Here is an 18,322-nt window from a genome sequence, read left to right as displayed (position 1 = left end):
TGAATAAAATGGATGAACTATAAAACTGTGGTTCAGTTCTGGTTTAGTCCTGGTTTAGTCCTGGTTCAGTCCTGGTTTAGTCCTGGTTTAGTCCCGGTTTAGTCCTGGTTTTGTCCCGGTTTAGTCCCGGTTTAGTCCCGGTTCAGTCCCGGTTTAGTCCTGGTTCAGTCCTCCCCATGTGAGATGGTTCTTGTGGCTCATGTGGGAGATGTTCTTTGGTGCTGGTCCATGGAGAGACTTGTTCACACTGAGCTGCTTTAAAGTCTCTGAGCCACAGGAGCCACAGGAGCCACAGGAGCCACAGGAGCCACAGGAGCCACAGGAGCCACAGGAGCCACAGGACACATGTGTGAAGTACTTCCTGGTTCTAGTCCTGACCCGAGCAGCAGTGTTCTGGATGTTCTGGATGTTCTGGATGTTCTGGATGTTCTGTTCTGTGGCTCGTTTGGAGAGGTCAGAGGTCAGGACGTTACAGTCGTCTGATTTCCTGGACACAGATGCAGGAAAAGTCTCTGGTGGACGGGGAAAAGGAGCTGCATTAAGACGTGTTTAAAATGTGAAACAAATGTGCCAGAATGAAGAACCTCCTTTAAAAATGTTGAGTGAATCTGGAGCTCAGACGTTTGAGTCTCTGTGTCCTGTCCTGACACAAGGTGAAACTGAAGACCACGACACGTCCACCTTTGGTCAGGAAGTGAGGACGGACTTTTGTGTTTAGTCCTTATGTAACGGAAAAACACCCGACTCCATCGTCCTTTTGAGTTTTACTGATTCTGTGGATCCTCATCTCAGATATGACGTCTGAAGTCCTCCAATTTCTTCATGATCCTTGTGCACTGCTGAGTCACCTGCTGGAGGCGCTCTACTGTTGAGTCTTTAATAAAAAAGATGAACAGGGAGCGCAGCTCGTCTATCAGAGCTTCTATAACAAACACCTCTTCAGGATTTCTGTCCAGTTTTTCTGTCATTTCCCTCCTCTTCTTCTCCACGTCCATCAGGGGTTGAGCGATGTCACAGAACTCCTCTACCAACGCTTTAACTTCACTCAGAGTTTTTCTGTCTGTGATTCTATCACGCACAATGACTCCACCTGCTGCACCAGCTGCAGCTGCACCTACTGCACCTACTGCAGCTGCTGCGGCCAGACTGGCGCCTGCAGTGAAAGGAGCAAGTATAAAGCACGCCACTCCAACCCCACCGAAGACTCCAGCAGTTCTTCTGGAACCCACTTTCCTCTCAGTGGTTTTGTCACAGATCTTCAGCAGTTCATCCACAATCTGCTTCATCCTGGGTTCTTTTATGTCAAACTGTGAGGGAAAGTTCCTAAAGTTGATTGGCTCGTCCAAACTCCGCCTTCTCTCTTGGGCCATTGTAATTCAGGAACAGCAGTGACCCGTGACCTGCAGCGAGATGGAAAGAGAAAACAAACATTTTAGATTCAGGACAACCAAGGAACGCCGTTTGAACGAGGCAGGTTAGCTACATCCAGAGAGACGTACAGTCTGTGCTCAGTTTGATACTTGTAAATGTAGTCGATAAACATTTATTTGTGCACAAAGTTAGACATTAAAATTTCACATTTACCACAGAAATAGACCTGTGAGTAGAGTCAGGAGTCACAGGTCCAGTCCTGGTTCAGTCCTGGTTTAGTCCTGGTTCAGTCCTGGTTTAGTCCTGGTTTAGTCCTGGTTTAGTTTGTGACATATTACAGTGATGTGCCTTTTTATCTTTAGGTTTGTTTATTCACTGACTGCTCTGAGTTCATGAGGGCGAGTTCCTTCTCCAGTTCTGGTCAGATTCCTGCTGGACACTGACGTCCGTCTGAAGGGTCCAGCAGTATCTGACCAGAACTGAAGACGCCTCTTGGACGAGCAGCAAAACTCATTCTAAATTCTTTCTAAAAATGTTTTGTCCAGCGACAGATTTAAAATGTTATTTTACTATAAAAATGTTTGTATTGGTTTTGTAAAAGGACACATGTTTTGTTCACACACACTCGAGCGCGTCAGACAGTTCTCACAAAGTTTAGGAGAGTTTGCTGAAAACTGTGAAGCTAAAAAGTTGTAATTCTACGTCCTGGCAGTGCAGGGCGTTGATCTAAAGATTGAAGGGGCCTAACACAGACCCCTGGGGAACACCCATTTAGTGTTTCAAGAGCAAACATCCTCGACTTTAACACACTGCCTCCTACTGGACAAATATGAAGAGGCAGTATTTTCCAGGCAAACGAAATTTAGGAAGTTTCAAAATCATTAACCAAATCAAAACCTTTGTGCAAATCTAAAAATAATAAAAAATAAAAATAATATTTCTTCCTGTGATTTCTAAAATGACAAAATGCTGATGAGCTGATAATTATTTGTGTCATTATAAACTCCACGTTCTGACCTGGAACAAGACCAAGACCAAGACCAAGACCAAGACCAAGACCAAGACCAAGACCAAGACCAAGACCAAGACCAAGACCAAGACCAAGACCAAGACCAACAGTCCATTTACAGTTTACAGGAAAAACGTCGTGTGAGAAAACAAACGAGTGACGAGAGAAACACACACGCTCCTCCACATCTGTACATTTGAGTTTATAGTTTTTTTGACTTTGACTCCAGTCCTTGACCCGACTCGTCCTTTCACACCTCGTCCAAATGTGAGAAATGTTTTTCAATCTCCAGAATCGACTCAACAAAGAGTTACAGACTGTGACAGACGCTCATGTGGTCGTCTTTTATTTATGCTGCACTTTGAGCGTCTCTTTTTGGGTGAATTTCTCTTTTCCCAATAAACTGATCCATATTTTTCCAAACGACTGTGACCTTTGACCTTGACCTGAGGATAAACAGTGATTTCGCTTTTTACATTTTATTAGTTACTTTATTTCTAAGACTTTTATTTATGGTCAGTTTCTCTTTTGCATTTTACAGATTTCTTTAATCCAGAGTCTGTTTAATCCAGAGTCTGTTTAATCCAGACTCTGTTTAATCCAGAGTCTGTTGTTCTTTTCTATGTTTGAGTTTATTCTGATTTAACCGACTGAGATTAAATCCAGATTATCCCCAGATTTCACTCCAGTCGGTTTTATTTAATTCCTGGTGAAAACAAACTGTTATACGATTTATTTTTTAATCTCTGCTCAGTTTCCACCAGTTTAATCCGACACTGATGAAGTTCTTATATTTTCTTTACTCTTTCAGGCTTGAAAACATGGGGCCTGTCTGTGTACTCTTGTGTACTCTTGTGTACTCTTGTGTACTCTTGTGTACTCTTGTGTACTCTTGTGTACTCTTGTGTACTCTTGTGTACTCTTGTGTACTCTTGTGTACTCTTGTGTACTCTTGTGTACTCTTGTGTACTCTTGTGTACTCTTGTGTACTCTTGTGTACTCTTGTGTACTCTTGTGTACTCTTGTGTACTCTTGTGTACTCTTGTGTACTCTTGTGTACTCTTGTGTACTCTTGTGTACTCTTGTGTACTCTTGTGTACTCTTGTGTACTCTTGTGTACTCTTGTGTACTCTTGTGTACTCTTGTGTACTCTTGTGTACTCTTGTGTACTCTTGTGTACTCTTGTGTACTCTTGTGTACTCTTGTGTACTCTTGTGTACTCTTGTGTACTCTTGTGTACTCTTGTGTACTCTTGTGTACTCTTGTGTACTCTTGTGTACTCTTGTGTACTCTTGTGTACTCTTGTGTACTCTTGTGTACTCTTGTGTACTCTTGTGTACTCTTGTGTACTCTTGTGTACTCTTGTGTACTCTTGTGTACTCTTGTGTACTCTTGTGTACTCTTGTGTACTCTTGTGTACTCTTGTGTACTCTTGTGTACTCTTGTGTACTCTTGTGTACTCTTGTGTACTCTTGTGTACTCTTGTGTACTCTTGTGTACTCTTGTGTACTCTTGTGTACTCTTGTGTACTCTTGTGTACTCTTGTGTACTCTTGTGTACTCTTGTGTACTCTTGTGTACTCTTGTGTACTCTTGTGTACTCTTGTGTACTCTTGTGTACTCTTGTGTACTCTTGTGTACTCTTGTGTACTCTTGTGTACTCTTGTGTACTCTTGTGTACTCTTGTGTACTCTTGTGTACTCTTGTGTACTCTTGTGTACTCTTGTGTACTCTTGTGTACTCTTGTGTACTCTTGTGTACTCTTGTGTACTCTTGTGTACTCTTGTGTACTCTTGTGTACTCTTGTGTACTCTTGTGTACTCTTGTGTACTCTTGTGTACTCTTGTGTACTCTTGTGTACTCTTGTGTACTCTTGTGTACTCTTGTGTACTCTTGTGTACTCTTGTGTACTCTTGTGTACTCTTGTGTACTCTTGTGTACTCTTGTGTACTCTTGTGTACTCTTGTGTACTCTTGTGTACTCTTGTGTACTCTTGTGTACTCTTGTGTACTCTTGTGTACTCTTGTGTACTCTTGTGTACTCTTGTGTACTCTTGTGTACTCTTGTGTACTCTTGTGTACTCTTGTGTACTCTTGTGTACTCTTGTGTACTCTTGTGTACTTTCTTTCTTTATTTGACAGGGCCCATGTACAAATTCATTAATCTTACAAGGAAAAGATGATTTGTACCAGATTTAGCTCCTGCTACTTTCCATCTGCAGGTGAACACACATTAAAAACACAAATCAATGAACAATTACAATATACGACTACGATCTGCTGTACAAATGTCCCCCCAGTCCAGACTAATATAAAAATCATTCTGTGCAGGTTTATACAGTGAGCACAGAGCAGCACCAACTATGACTGATGTGACACGTTTGATTATTTAAAATGGACTTTTTCAAATTTCTAGTAAAACTCTTAAAATCCACAGACACTTTCTGTCTGGAGCTGATTCCACTGCCTCATGGTTTGATAAGAAAAAGCCGATTGAGCAAAGGCCGAGGATCTTTTTGGAACGACGCAATTTCAGTTTACGGAGGAACGAGTGAATCGGGAAGTTTGTTCAGAAAAAAGGATAGTAAATTTTTTTAATGTAGGTGAAGCTTCATTATTAATAATTTTGAATAATTTTCTTAGATTTGAAAACAAAATTAAATGATTGAAACTGAACATTTTATATTTACTTAAGACGTTACAGTGGTGATAATGGAGGGTTTTATCGTCTTTACTGCCTGATTATAGGTGGATCTGAGAGATTTTAAAGCCTCTGATTGGCCTGAGACCAGCAGGAGACACAGTAGGTCACAGTAGGTCACAGGAGACACAGTAGGTCACAGTAGGTCACAGGAGACACAGTAGGTCACAGGAGACACAGTAGGTCAGGTGTGGAATAATCACGGCATTAAAATATGTAAAAGCCTCTACTGTCAGGCTGCTCCTCATGTGTCTAAGGGAAGAGATTGAACTGTGTACTTTTTTTATGCTTTTTGAAAGACAAAGTCTGGTCCAAATGAACCCCCAGATACTTTGTCTCTGTTACAATGTTTAGTTTTATTCCGTTAACAAAGATGTTAGGCCTGTCTTTAATTCTATTAGTTTTGAAAAAATACATACCAACTGTTTTATTAATATTTAATGTCAGACATGAAGATTGGAGCCAATTATCGATTTTGTCCATAGCTGAGGATAAAGTGGTGGCCACTTTCTGTGCATCCCTTCCATGTACGTAGATGACACATCTGTGTACATGATGATGTCTACATCTCTGCACACGTCTGGGAGGTCATTGATATAAAGGCTGAACAACAGGGGCCCCAAAATGGACCCTTGTGGGACCCCTGTTGTGCAGGGCTGCAAAGACGACATTGAATTGTTTATTCTTACATACTGTACCCGGTCAGAGAGGTATGATTTTACCCAATGCAATGCATCACTGGAAAGGTGGTACTGAGAGAGCTTGGACAGGAGGACACGGTGGTTTACTGTGTCAAAGAAATACAGCCCCCACCGTGCCCCCCTTGTCCAGGCTAGCTCTAATGCTCTCTGTCAGGTAGCAGCAGGAGCTTTGGTGGAATGATTGCTGCAAAAGCCAAATTGCATTGGATGCGGGAGATAATTGTTATTGAGATGCTCTGTTAACTGTTCTTTAATTGCTCTTTCCAGGATTTTGGATACTACAGGTAATATACTAATAGGCCTGTAGTTGTTTACCTCACTTTTACTTCCAGATTTGTGGTGTTATAACTGCTGTTTTGAAAACACTGGGGAACACACTTTCATTAATTGACTTATTTCCAATTTGGTTTATAGTTGTTTTGAATGTCTCCTTGTGTTTTTTGATGAGCTGTCAAGTCCCCAGTAGTGTTTGGTCTTTGAATTGGATAAGGATTGTATAATTTTATCAGTTTTAACCAGGTCAATACAGTTGAAACTTAGGGTAGTACTGGAAGAAGGGGCAGGAGGTATGTAAAGATGAACAGATTTAGAGGTTTGTTGTGTGATTTTCTTCACAGAATCTATAAAATAATTGCTGAAATGTTCAGCAACTGTTGGACCGTCCTTAAAGTCTGTACCATCTATTTTAAGCTCTATTGTCTTGCACTTTGTTTTCTCTCTTCCACTTAGTTTATCTATTGTTTGCCAAAGCTGTTTAGAATTTCCTTTGGCCTGTTTGATAATATTAATGTAGCACGCATGTAGCGCATGTGGCTCAGAAAGAGGGTGAATTGATATTTTGGACTTGGATATTGAGTTGGGCGTTGGGCTAAATCAGAAGAGTTAAGTATCGGCTCACTGGGAGGTGGGAGAGCAGTGCAATAAACCAGACTGGAACAGATTTACTTTGTGGTTGGTACCATGTATTGCAAGTGAAACATAAAACACACAAAAACACAATATTTACAAAATCAGGATTTCAGTATCAGTCTCAATATTTTACCCTTAGAGTAAGGCAAAAATAAGTGCACTTTCACAGTTTAGGTCACACAATACAACAACAATGCAGCACTATCAGCATATCATCTCCAAAAATGGGCATACAATAGAACAAAAAATGAGGTTGCCACTGATATGGGCTTAATTGTCCATAAAATTTCCCCTTTTGTCCATATGTTAAGGTTGTGAATGCGAATGTTTGAGTCTATGGGAGGGACAGGCTGCAACAGCCTCCTACCAGACCGCAAAGGCTGTAGAGTTGAATGTGATGTTCCAGTTCTTGGTAGGGCTCCTAGCTCGCCATCAAATATTGTGCCCAACCCGAGCACACCTGGCCTGTATTAAACAGAATTACCTTTTAGAAAAAAACTATCACTTTTAGTATTAGCTGTCTTTAGTTTAGTGTACACAAAATCCATGTAAAATACTGTTGGTATAAATACAATTACAATTTAAATTGACTATGTTGACAGTAATGCACCGCGGTATATTAACAGGCACGTGTGTAATGCTAATGCTTTGTAGTACTTGACAACCAAACAGACTCACCAAATCCCCTTGTTCGCGTCAGAACCCGCGGTCTTTACTCAGCGTCCGTGATAATGGTAGTGGCTCCTGTGAGTTTAAAACACGTAACGGTAGGTTTAGAAGATGGATGGTGGTTGTTATTGCAAAAAATAGCGGAGACACGGTACCTGTGCAGCTGCCCTGTTGCGCTTCCTCCCAGCTCTGACTGGAGAGAAGCGCAGCTGCATTATATAAGCGCCATTAGCGTGTGATTGGCTGAGGTGGTCACGTGAGGGGGCTGAGATTATACGGGGCGTTTACTGATATACAGGAAATGGGAATTTGCAGTTACTATAGGTAAGTGGATTTTACACCTGGGTTACATCCTCCCCGCCTTAAATCGTGCACGTCCCGTTGCATGTTAAACGTCATAAATGGACGAAGGACAGTTATCGACGTTAGCACTGATGCCTAGTGCGTCCGATAAACTATGTAACATGGTTTTGACGACTAATATTAGTGGATTGCCCATGGTGGGATAATGGAGTCTTGTTGGTGGTGCTCTCTGGCGTTGTGAACGTCTTAGGGTTACGTCAGAGTCATTGTCAGGTGGCTTAACTGAATTGGACTCGTCAGCAGGACCTTCAGCTGTAACGACAGAATGTTCAGTGGGTATCTCTTCAGGTAAGTTTACCGGTTGGTTTTCCTCAGTTTCAGGTTCATTTCCTTGCACATCAGACTGTTCACTGCTGGATTCGGTGACTGGAGCATTGGAGAAGGAAGCTGGTGGCTCCCTTTGGTCTTCAGCTTCAACTGGATGATCGGAGGTTGAAAGCCTTTGGCTGTCATTCTCAGTGGGTGGATCCAAGACAGGAATGGAAGATTGTCTCTCCACTGTAAAATGGACTGTTGGCAAACTCGGGTAAGGTGTTAATGGTTCTGGATTGTCATCCTCTTCAGCAGGAATGTCGGTGGCAAGGTTTGCTCTTTTCATTTGCTGTCGGGTTCTGGGCCTTTGGACAGGTGAGTTTGTTTCAGATTGCGAGTCATTGTTGTCCTTGAGAAAGGCACATGGCAGGAGGAGGTCTCGGTGCAGTGTCCGCATTGGTCCATTGCCATGTTCTGGCTTCACTTTATAGACTGGAAGATCTCCTGCTCTATGGACTACAACATAGACCTCTTGCTCCCATTTGTCAGAGAGCTTCTGTTTCCCACGTAGGCGGACATTCCTGACGAGTACACGATCTCCTGGTACCAAGGCTGATGGGATTACTCGACTGTCAAATCGGGCTTTGTTACGATCGGTAGATTTCAAAGAGTATTTGGCAGCAATTTTGAAGCTTTCTTGGAGCCTTGATTTCAGAGCTTGAATGTATTGGGAATGGTTCTTGTTCTGAGGGTCCCGCACTGGCAGCCCAAATGCAATATCAACTGGTAACCGAGGGGTTCGTCCAAACATGAGTTCATAGGGAGTAAACCCCGTAACCTCGTTTCTGGTGCAATTATAAGCATGAACCAGCGGCTTGACATGGTCCTTCCACCTTGCCTTTTGTTTTGGCTCCAGGGTACCTAACATTTGCAACAATGTCCGATTGAAGCGCTCCACCGGATTTCCTCTCGGATGGTACGGCGTGGTGCGGCTCTTCTGAATGCCAGCAACCTCACAAAGTTCTTTAATTAACTTTGACTCAAAATCACGCCCTTGATCTGTGTGTATTCGCTCTGGAATGCCATAGTAGATGATAAAGTTCTCCCATAAGGTTTTTGCCACAGTCTTTGCGGTTTGATTCGGCGTGGGGATGGCAACGGCAAATTTGGTGAAATGATCAGTGAGGACTAGGATGTTCTGAGTGTTGCTGGAATCGGGTTCGAGGCTGAGAAAATCCATGCAAAGGAGTTCAAGCGGTCGTGATGTTATGATGCTGACAAGTTGAGCAGCTCTCTCCGGTAAGGCTTTTCTGCGCACACAGCGGCCACAAGTTTTTATCTTCTGCTCCACGTCTGTTGCCATTTTGGGCCAGTAGAATCTCGTACGGACGAGGTCGAGTGTACGATCAATCCCCATGTGGCCCATGTCGTCATGGAGACTTCTCAGGACCAGTGGACGCAGATCTTCCGGGACGACGAGTTGATATGAGAGATCCTCATTATCCTGTCTCCGTCGGTACAGTATCCCATCCACAAGCTCCAACTTTGACCACTCTCTAAGCATGAGGGGAAGTTCTGGGAGCTCTGCTCTTACAGTAGGTGGGATCTTCTCCCCCGTCTCAAGTTGATGGATGAGCTCTCGGATGGAGGGATCTGAGTGTTGTTTCTCTCTGATGTCGAGAGTAGGGATAAATGGCAACTGGTGGAGATCTTCGGAGATGTAGCTGTCAAGTAGGGTGTCAGCATTGATGGATAGGGACTCAACGAGGGTGAGACCGATTTGCCCTTGGTCCTCCGGCTGTGAAGCTCGACCCAGATGATTTTGGCAGATGGCATTCACAATTTCTCCTGAGATGGCATCAGAATCCACTGTATGCTGGGAGATGAATTGATTCAGAAGTTCATTGTCTTGTGGGGCTTCTCCACTAGAGCACAGATGAGGGCGTCGTGAGAGCGCGTCAGCATCGATGTTCTGCTTACCAGCCCGGTACAGGAGTTTGAAGGTGTAGGTAGATAAGGCAGCCAACCAACGGTGACCTGTGGCATCCAATTTTGCAGAGGTTAGGATGTAGGTGAGCGGGTTGCTGTCAGTGACCACGGTGAACTCTGCTCCGTACAAATAGTCCTGGAATTTCTCGGTCACACTCCATTTAAGGGCCAGAAATTCCAGTTTATGGGCTGGGTAGTGGCTCTCGCTCTGTGATAACCCACGGCTGGCGTAGGCTATGACCCTCAGCTTCCCTTCTTGTTCCTGGTAAAGTGCAGCTCCTAAACCAGTCACGCTTGCATCAGTGTGGAGGATGTACGGACGAGAGGAGTCTGCAAATCCAAGGACTGGAGCGGTGGTGAGTTTCTTTATCAGGGTCTCGAAAGCCGACTGACAATTGGGACTCCAGCGCTCTCCAAATGGCTGATTTGGATTGTAGGTAGGTGTCTTGTGAGGTCCCGGTTTCTTTGACTTTCGAACAGGAGCATACCCTCGAGTTAGGTTATTAAGTGGTTTGGCTATGATAGCGTAGTCTTTGATGAACCGGCGGTAATATCCTGCAAAGCCCAGAAAAGAACGCAGTTGTTTCAGCGTGGTGGGGATTGGCCAGGTTTTTATGGTTTCAATCTTTTCCGGGTCTGTCTCTACGCCTCGTTCTGACACGATGTGTCCCAAGTAGCGAACAGATGTTTGGAAGAATCGACACTTCTCAGTTGACAACTTCAGCCCGTATTGATGCAGCCGGTTCAAGACTCTCAGTAATCTGCATTCATGCTCCTCCAAGGAGTTAGAGAAGATTATGAGGTCATCCAAGAATACAAGCACCTCCTTCAGATGGAGGTCACCCATGCACCGCTCCATCAACCGCTGAAATGTGCTTGGAGCATTGGTGACACCTTGGGGCATTCTGTTAAACTCCCAAAATCCAAGGGGGGTAACAAAGGCGGTCTTGGATTTATCTTCCTCATACATTTCAATCTGGTAATAACCGGATTTCAGGTCAAGAACTGAGAACCATTTGGAACCAGATAGGGCTGAAAATGACTCTTCAAGGTTGGGTAAGGCATATGCATCTTTTATGGTCTGGAGGTTTAATTTACGGTAATCAATACATAATCTGATATCACCATTCTTCTTTCGAACCACCACGACAGGAGATGAGAAGGGTGATGATGATTCCCTTATGACCCCGGCTTCCAGAAGCTCCCGAAGATGACGACGGACTGCTTCGATATCCTGAGGATGGATAGGCCGAGCACGCTGTTTGAATGGTGTACTGTCATGGAGTGGAATGTGATGCTTGATGGCTGTTGTGCATCCAAAATCCAGATCATGTTGTGAGAAAACCTCCGAAATCGCGTTGAGCTTCTCTTTGACTCTCTCCTTCCACTCTGTTGGCAACGGAGAGTCACCGAAGTCGATGTTCAAGCTGGATGATGCTCTCCCAGCTGGAGGATGAGTGACACGATGTTCATTGAGGATGCAGTGGTAGGTCTCAAGATCCGCAACAACACTGTAGGGTGGAATGAATGCGTCTTGCTCGGATTCATTTGTGATGACTACAGGAAGCTTGTGAGAGGAAAAAGCTTGAAGAGAGATGAGACAACTGCTGACACAAAGACCACCAGGCAGGGTGGAAGCAGGATGTTGTAGGAGGACACTCTGGCTTGAAGGTGGAGAGGAGACTTTAGCTGAGCCCTCGATGACAACAGTGCGGCCGGCCGGTACACACACTGGAGACTTGCTGAATAATCTCACAACTCCAATGTTGCCTTGATCCTTCTGCTGGTGTGACAGCTGTAGGGTCTTCAAAACAGCTCTGTACCCATGAGTGCTGGGTTGAAATGAAGAGTGTTCGCCAATATATTGTTCATACAACGGCTCTAAGGTGTTCATGCCGATAAGTAGCATAGATGAAACATCGGGACGGGTGTCTGGAACAACTAGAGCGAGTGTGGAGATGTCACGTTGTTTGCCAATGAAGTCTCTGGGGAACTGTACTGTTATGCTGACGTAACCAAGATATGGAACGTTATGACCAGCAGCGCCTTCAACCTGAAGTAGGTCATGCAGTGGATAAATGGGCTGTTCATGCAGATGGCGGTTGTAAAATGAAACTGGTATCGTGGTCACTTGTGATCCGGTGTCGAGCAGGCACTGATGAACGTGACCAGAAATATTGATCTCCGCCGTGCATCTTGGTCCAATCAGTCCCTTAGGCAGCCTTGTTGTTGGCCCTGGACTGAGCTGTTGTAATTCTGCACAATGAGCTTGCTTTTTCTTGGCGGGACAGTGTTGGCCCTGCGCAGTTCCTGTGTGTCCCACGACAGGAACTGATTCTAGTTTAAATGCTTGCGTGGGGGTTGATTTTGTTGCTGCCACTGTTGCTTCTTTTCACTGTATTGTTTGCGTTTGGAGCCAACGAGTGCCGGGTTAGGACGGTTCACACACTGTGGCTTGATATGTCCATCTTCTCCGCAACGAAAACAGAACCCAGGCTTCGGACACGAAGATGATGACGATATCTTCTGTTGTGGGTGTGGCTTTGGGACTGGATGAGACTGAGCGAACTGAGAACCGGACTGGGAGGCAGTGAGAGCGGCCAGCTGCCGTTGCAGTTCCGCAACTTGTTTTGAGAGGGAGGAAATGGCAGCACACACTCCATCTTCTTCCACTGCGAACTGAGCTTGAGCAGCAACTCTCTTAGATGTTCCCAGATGTTGCTTCATCCGTTGAGCCTTGTTTGCTTCACGGTCCTCTTCAGTTCTCAACAGCATTAACAGTTCCGAAAATGGAGGTGGATTTGTCTTCCTCTGCTTCAGCTGGAGCTCAGAGATGAGACTGTCATCCCAGCATCCCCTACAAAACTGACTGAGCAGGTGTCTGTTGAAATCACTCTGCTTCACTCCTCCCCGCTTGACGGCTAAACTCAGGGCTACCTGCAATCGGTGTAGATATGCAGATGGTCTCTCCCCGGAGTCTTGTAGAGTGCTCATAAATTTAACATAGAGTTCTTCTCCATCTTGTACTGTCCCATACGCCGAGTCAAGATGTTGAATGTAAATTTCTGCCGGCAAGTCGGTGCTGAGATGTTTCACTATGTCTGCAGCAGGTGGCAGAAGACTGTCGAGGATGTACCTGGATTGCTGGGTGTCCGAAATGGCAGAGTCTTTCAGAATGAGGTCCACCCCTGAACGCCATGTGTCATAGTCCACCTCATGCTGTGGGCGGGGGACTCTTCCGGAGAATGTGCGTAACCTGTGTGAGCGCATGGAAATGTCATCACTTTTCACAATATGTTCAACTACATATCTCTGCACTTCTGGTGGATTGAAGTCAGCGGCTATGTTACTTGGATATCTTTCTCTCATTCCAGCAGCAGGTCGTGTAGATGGCAGGGGGGAAGAAGTAGCAGGCTTGTTATGTGTTGATAAAGCTGGATCGGCCTCCATTTTGGGTTGTGGATCTGGAGCAGCAGCCATTTTGTGATGTGCAGTGACAGGGTTTTCCTTGGTGCCTTCTGATGGAACAGGGTGCAGTTCAGTTACAGCTTCATTTATTTGAGTCATCAGTTCCTGTAATACTTCCGCAAAATCTTGACCAGACAGCTCAGCCATTTGTTTTAAGTCAGCAAGGTAAGTCTTAGTCCTTGTGGAACCCACACTAGCAGCGTGAATTTTTGACAGGTTTTTAACACAGTATTCATTATGTGCAGGTTTAAATTTGTACGGCAGTAATGGATTTAAGAAATTGAAAGCTGCATATGTTTTAAACTCAACAACCAACATTTCATGAAATTCAGACTCAGGGGAGTTTATCATAACTGAACGCTCTATAGCACCGTATTGGAGCAGAAAATCTTCTACTTCATCAACTTCACATTTAGGGCTGGCACTCACAATAACCGCGTTTTGTATGTTAATACCGAGGGACTCAAAAATGTCCATGTTGAAAAGGGGTTGGTGAGACTGCAAAAAAAACAGGTATTATTGCACTACTATACCATCTCCTGGCTAGCTCGCCACATTTTCTGTAGCACGCATGTAGCGCATGTGGCTCAGAAAGAGGGTGAATTGATATTTTGGACTTGGATATTGAGTTGGGCGTTGGGCTAAATCAGAAGAGTTAAGTATCGGCTCACTGGGAGGTGGGAGAGCAGTGCAATAAACCAGACTGGAACAGATTTACTTTGTGGTTGGTACCATGTATTGCAAGTGAAACATAAAACACACAAAAACACAATATTTACAAAATCAGGATTTCAGTATCAGTCTCAATATTTTACCCTTAGAGTAAGGCAAAAATAAGTGCACTTTCACAGTTTAGGTCACACAATACAACAACAATGCAGCACTATCAGCATATCATCTCCAAAAATGGGCATACAATAGAACAAAAAATGAGGTTGCCACTGATATGGGCTTAATTGTCCATAAAATTTCCCCTTTTGTCCATATGTTAAGGTTGTGAATGCGAATGTTTGAGTCTATGGGAGGGACAGGCTGCAACAGCCTCCTACCAGACCGCAAAGGCTGTAGAGTTGAATGTGATGTTCCAGTTCTTGGTAGGGCTCCTAGCTCGCCATCAAATATTGTGCCCAACCCGAGCACACCTGGCCTGTATTAAACAGAATTACCTTTTAGAAAAAAACTATCACTTTTAGTATTAGCTGTCTTTAGTTTAGTGTACACAAAATCCATGTAAAATACTGTTGGTATAAATACAATTACAATTTAAATTGACTATGTTGACAGTAATGCACCGCGGTATATTAACAGGCACGTGTGTAATGCTAATGCTTTGTAGTACTTGACAACCAAACAGACTCACCAAATCCCCTTGTTCGCGTCAGAACCCGCGGTCTTTACTCAGCGTCCGTGATAATGGTAGTGGCTCCTGTGAGTTTAAAACACGTAACGGTAGGTTTAGAAGATGGATGGTGGTTGTTATTGCAAAAAATAGCGGAGACACGGTACCTGTGCAGCTGCCCTGTTGCGCTTCCTCCCAGCTCTGACTGGAGAGAAGCGCAGCTGCATTATATAAGCGCCATTAGCGTGTGATTGGCTGAGGTGGTCACGTGAGGGGGCTGAGATTATACGGGGCGTTTACTGATATACAGGAAATGGGAATTTGCAGTTACTATAGGTAAGTGGATTTTACACCTGGGTTACATCAAGAAAGAATATTGCTCTTTTCTAAATTGCTGGATTACTTTATTTCGAAGCCCAGTATATAACAGACGATCAGGTGTAATTCCTGTTTTTAAAGACTTTTTAAGAGCAGAGTCTCTGGTTCGCATCAGTTTCCATAAGTCATCATTCATCCAGGGTAGGGATGTTTTTCTTTTATGCTTTGGCTTTGTAACTTTAGAGAATTGAGAAATGAGTAGCTGCAACATTTGTATTAAATCACTGGATGCTTCAGTACTATCTTCATAACTGACTATTTCGTCCCAATTGACCTGTGTAATTTCATTATCAAATGACTCAATGTCCTTTCTGGGGATGTATGATACAGTTTCTTGTGATTCTGGTCTATCTAGACTTCTATAACGTGCTTTTGACAGTTTCCTGGCCACTAGTGTTAAATTATGGTCAGATAAGCCTGTTATTAGATTATAGACCTTTGTGATGCGGTCAGTTTTATTTGTGAAAATTAAGTCTCTAAGAGTTTGTGAGGTCTTTGTAATCCGGGTTGTATTTCCAATCATTTGTGTGAGGTTAAATTTGTCAGTGATTTCTTTCAGTTTCCTTCTGCCATGTTTATCTAACCAGTTAATGTTAAAATCCCCCATAAGGAGGACTTCTTTTGCATTACATTTTTTCAGAATATCAGAGAGATGATCATAAAATACATCATTGGTTGAGGGAGCCTGTACAATACAATGACAGCAAATGACATTTCAGGAGACAGTCGAATAGTCAGTCCCACACATTCCAAAGAATCTCCCACAAGTTCGATTTGTGAACACTGAAAACTGTCCTTAATGAACATCATAACTCCTCCTCCTTTGCCATGTTCGCGATCACGTGTGTAGATATTATAGCCCGACACATGGAGAGCAGTATTTGAGGTTGAGGGTTTCAGTCTCAGAAAGGCATAAAAAGTCAAGATTAGAATGTGTCAGCAGCTGTTCAACTTGTTCAGCCTTGGGCACAACACTTCTTATGTTTAGGTGCCCCCAAACGCACCTTTAGGTTTAACTTTTGGATCCCATAGCACTTTGGCGTGGTTTACAGTCTGAAATAGTCTGGATTTTTGTTGCTTAGCAGCAACAGATTTTGGATCACGTGACGTAAGAACTTTCCCTACGTCACTTTTCTGTTTATTTACCCGGTGTTTTACGGTCACAGCAGAGATGGAACAGCTGATCCTAGGGGCCGCTTGTCAAAACAGGAGTTTGTAGATCCACATAAAACTGCCCGTCCTTGTTTAAGCACTGATGCGTACACGACATGTTTGCCCCATGAGTTGATCGGAGGTGGGGTGTGCCTCTGGGTGTAGTTTGACTGTGACACGCGGCTTGTCACTCCACGTTGATAATCAAAACTACAGTGAACACATAGGTGGCTGTGAACATGTACCATTTCACATTTTTTTGATCAGTAATTCTCAAATGAGGCAGTTTGAACTCCACATTAAGTCCTCCACTGTCAGAGGACAACGTGAGCTCACACCTGTCGCCATCTTGCCCATGGCTTCTGTGTACTCGTGTGTACTTGTGTGTACTTCTGTGTACTTCTGTGTACTCTTGTGTACTTCTGTGTACTCTTGTGTACTCTTGTGTACTCGTGTGTACTCTTGTGTACTCTTGTGTACTTGTGTGTACTTCTGTGTACTTCTGTGTACTCGTTTGTACTTTGTTCATATTCATCTGTTGTAGTTTTTCTTCATTTTCAAACAGACTCAGGTCTGGACAGTTTCAGTTTTGACTCGTCGCTTTTGTTGATAAAGTGAATTTAAACAGATGGAGGCGTCTGGAGTATCACAAATATAAATATATATGTATATATGAATATTTATATATATATATATATATATATATATATATATATATATATATATACATAAATAAAACCGTGTGCTGTTGATTTCACTTTTCTTTTCATCAGAGTTTTCGTGTTGAGACTGAACTCGTCTGTGTTTTTGTGTTTTTTAAATCCTCTGATTCTCTGATCAAACGTCTCAGTCCCAAACATCAGCGTCTCGTTCCACCTGAAACACTTGAACATGTCGTCTGTCCTGAGGAAGTGGAACAGCCTCAACACAACTTCCTGTTAAACTTCACACCACAGGAAGTTTCAGTCTTTAACGATTTATAAAATGTGCAACAAAAAGCACAGACATGAGGATATGAAAGTTTTATTATTATTATTATTATTATTATTATTATTATTATTATTATTATTATTATTATATTTTTATTTTTATTTTTTTCAGTGAATTGTGGAGCAGTGGTTCAGATAAACACTTTTACTGCACAGAAGAAAAACACACAGGAAATAAGTCGAGTGAACACAACATCACAATGATGTAACACACACAACACACACACGCACACACACAAACACACCCCCACACACACACACACACAAACTCAGTGTTGTGTGTGTATTTTGATCCGTACACTGTGATGTGGATTAAAACTGTATCTATAAAAGTCTCTCTGGCGCCCTCTGTCGACGGGCCGGAAACATTCACCTCCAACATGACACTGAAGCACATGTGCAGCCCCCCTGTGAGGGCCTCTATCCCTGCTTACAGGTTTAATTATTATTATTCTCTTCTGCCAAATAAAATCCTCCTGAGAGAATAAAAAAATGATCAAAAACTCAAAAAAATTAGAGATGAACTCAAATTTACTTTTGATAATTTCTCTGGAAAATTCAAATCTATTACGATATAAAAGAGGGCGGAGTCTGTTTTTTCTCTGTGGCTCGTAAAACGTGACACAGACAAAAGTAAATCATGGCCCCGCCCTAAACCCACGCCGTTCGTCTTGGGTCAAACTTGAGACGTTCAAAATCTAAACCTCGGACTTTAATGAACTTTTGATCTGACAGACTCTAAACTGAAGCAGCATCATCGAGACAGATGTGGGGTCAAAGGTCGTGTTGACCCCAGATCTGTCCGTCCAAACTGAGACACTCCCTGAGAATGTCCACAAGTCTCAGGGTCATGACGAGCTCTTAATGAAGCCGCCATTTTGAAAACTTAAAAACCCCTGTAACTTTTGCAAACATCAGATTTAAACCGACTCAGAGTGGAGCAGTTTGACCTGGACATAATGATGTGTGTCTCCAGCGCCCCCTGCAGGCTGGAAATGACATCAAAACATTTATTTCTGGTGTGACAGTGGAAA

General features: G+C 43.3%; 2 long non-coding RNA genes across 2 annotated transcripts; both read right to left on the bottom strand.

The window, feature by feature from the left end:
- Nucleotides 1-6,921: 6,921 nt before the first annotated feature.
- On the bottom strand, nucleotides 6,922-7,772 carry LOC129456698 (uncharacterized). Its single transcript, XR_008648907.1, has 3 exons — nucleotides 7,514-7,772; nucleotides 7,368-7,433; nucleotides 6,922-7,154 (listed from the first exon to the last, which is right to left on the bottom strand). It is a non-coding gene; the product is annotated as an uncharacterized LOC129456698 (long non-coding RNA).
- Nucleotides 7,773-14,344: 6,572 nt separating this feature from the next.
- LOC129456699 (uncharacterized) lies at nucleotides 14,345-15,058 on the bottom strand. The gene is made up of 3 exons (XR_008648908.1): nucleotides 14,937-15,058; nucleotides 14,791-14,856; nucleotides 14,345-14,577 (listed from the first exon to the last, which is right to left on the bottom strand). It is a non-coding gene; the product is annotated as an uncharacterized LOC129456699 (long non-coding RNA).
- Between the last annotated feature and the right edge of the window lie 3,264 nt (nucleotides 15,059-18,322).

The sequence above is a fragment of the Periophthalmus magnuspinnatus genome, chromosome 12 (genome assembly GCF_009829125.3).
Source record: "Periophthalmus magnuspinnatus isolate fPerMag1 chromosome 12, fPerMag1.2.pri, whole genome shotgun sequence".
In the NCBI taxonomy this organism is placed as follows: Eukaryota; Metazoa; Chordata; class Actinopteri; order Gobiiformes; family Gobiidae; genus Periophthalmus; species Periophthalmus magnuspinnatus.
This window is presented reverse-complemented; position numbering and strand designations above follow the sequence as displayed.